At 40.0% G+C, this 2,500-nt stretch overlaps 1 pseudogene; it reads left to right on the forward strand.

The window, feature by feature from the left end:
- Positions 1-2,500, forward strand: part of LOC138054096 (inhibitor of Bruton tyrosine kinase-like) — a 37,593-nt pseudogene that overhangs the window by 34,745 nt on the left and 348 nt on the right.

Genomic DNA, 2,500 nt, shown 5'->3' on the forward strand with positions numbered 1-2,500 from the left:
TATCTTTAAGTTGTAAACGCTCTTTTTGTCATAGTCTGTTATTGCATTAAGAACTCTACTGGCTTTGGGTAAGACGTAAAAATGCTACTTCTTTGTTTAAAGCTTCTTTTTCGGCGTTTAGTTGGCGCTCTCAACCTGACTTCTATGCGACCGCGCCTGATTTTGATGACCAGGATGATGTCAACACTGGCTGTGAGCGCTTTTCTGGTCTACCATCGTCTCCTCCGAATAGGTAAATTACGTTGATAAATCATCTTCTCTGTAGCAGGTAGTTTCAACAATTTTAGTTAAAAAAAAAGAATAATAAATAAAACAGTATTATAATTTTTCGAAATGAAGTATTGCAAGCAGGTTAATGTAACTTCGCGTGTATCGGCGTTTCTTCGCCTGCAGTACATTCGAGTATTTGCAAAGATTTTCTCCCAGGAAGAGTTATACAAAAGGAATTTGTTGTCTAATTACTCTGCAGTGAAACGATAGCAAAATATTTTCAAGCTAAATAACACTGAGAAAGCAATGCAAGTATACAAGAAGGGGAATTTCGCTTATTGATCAGATAACACCAAGTAAGGGAAAAATACAGTAGTACTGTGCTGTTCAAAAAGAGATGCCGTCGAATGACAACCCCTTGCAAAAAAAACTTTGAAATACTACATCAAACCTCAAGTGTAAAAAGACATGGAGAGCCGTATACCGGGCGCAAAATGGTTGACACTATGTTGACATCTCACATTCATAACACTGCAACAACGTGAAAAATTACATTTTTTGGCGCGCAAGTGCATTCATTCCTTGTTTTGAGGCCTAGAGGTTAAAGGCACGGAAGCGTGCGCAAAAAGTTTTTATCTCGATTTAATTTGTTTGTTTTGTTGTTGTTTTTCTGTTTCGTTTTGCGCAAACGCGTGTTTTGCCCGGTATACTATTCGTAAGGGTAAATAAAGTGAAGCGACACGGTAGCGTGTACGAAAATTATTTTTTTCTTTCCTGTCTTCCTTCGGCGCGTTGGTACCTTATAATGATACCTTTTCTTGTTTTTCTCGGCAGTGTGTGGCAGTCGACTTCTATCGCGAGTTCCCCGCCTTCTTCGCCGGTAGCTTTCTCTTCAATTCTTGAATCACAAGAGCAAGAAATTTCCTATCTTGACAGGTATGAATATTTAGAATGTTTTCCGCGTCTAATAAATTCATTCCTCGTCTTGTATAAATGCAATATCACTGTTAAACGTTTTCGTCCTATTAACGGCGGTATAAGAGGATGATTGTCACCTCAATGTAGTTCAATGGCCTACCTTTCGCGTGCCTTACATACTAGTGGAGCATTCGAACTAGCAATTGGAAGGTCCTATACGAAGTTCGGCGATAGAATTTCTTCCGCCGAGTACGCCAATCCCACTACGACCCGGATCGTGTCATTAATCCAACCTCCTGCCGGAGATATTTTTCTAAACATTTACTTGATTTTGATGTTCCAAATTTAAATCTCAAGTTAATCTGTAACGGCAGCCCCTTCACATAATCATATTAAGAAGCAATTTCGCGTTGCTATCATGGGATGGCGTTCGTGTTGGTTTTGCTTGTGTCATTTCCTCTTTTCCTTTTTCTTTCCTGTACAGAATCAGCAAAAAGCCATTTCACATGACACAGGTAAGAGCAGTCGACTGTTGATTCACAGACAATCCACATGCACACGAAGGACCGCTTCTTTTCGGACGCTTCTTTTAGTTTAATCTGGCGCAAAGATTTGGATCCAGGTCGGCCCAACACCAGGGCTCGAAGTTAAGGGTTTTCTTGCATGCGAGCTGTATTGGGCAAATGTTAACTCGGAGCAATCGTGTTTTCGTTATTGTTCAAACTGTTGGTTACGGTAATACTGTAAAGAGCTGGTTTATTCAGTTAAGTGGTGTCATTCTTACTTCAGCTCGAAGAAAAAGCTATGGAGGAATTACTGCACCATTATGGCGGGAAGGACAATGCGTGCGAGTTCGTGACAGTTGAGAGAATTCCATCGACCGCAGCCCACCCGATATGGAAAAAGGAACGATCACCATCGCTAAACAGCAGTTAACGAGCCGCTTCATCGTAGAATATAGAGCGACGTCTGGTCATTTCGTGGTTGCCTGAAACTGTTGGTGCCAGTCTTGGTAACACGACAAGTAATTGTGGAGTTGACTTCGTTCGGAGACTTGCTATAAAAAGCACGCTGAAATGAGTACGGAAATGGTCTGCTAGTATTCATTCTGTCCAAATAAATGATAATAAATAAAACGAAGTAATCGGGGTGTTGCTACTGAAAACAAACATCCCAAAACTCAGAAAATCATCCTGTCTAAAAAAACCTTTCTCCTGGGTCATGACGAATGGGAGGTGAAATTGAAAATCAACGCGAGAAAAATGATAGAAATTTTAAAACTATAAAAAATCGGACTTCTTTTTTCTAGAAATTCCCTTAGAGGGTAAAAGCTTTTTTTAGTTCAAACGAATGTACTAAATTCTCAAGTTTC

Source organism: Montipora capricornis, chromosome 6 (assembly GCF_036669925.1).
Source record: "Montipora capricornis isolate CH-2021 chromosome 6, ASM3666992v2, whole genome shotgun sequence".
In the NCBI taxonomy this organism is placed as follows: Eukaryota; Metazoa; Cnidaria; class Anthozoa; order Scleractinia; family Acroporidae; genus Montipora; species Montipora capricornis.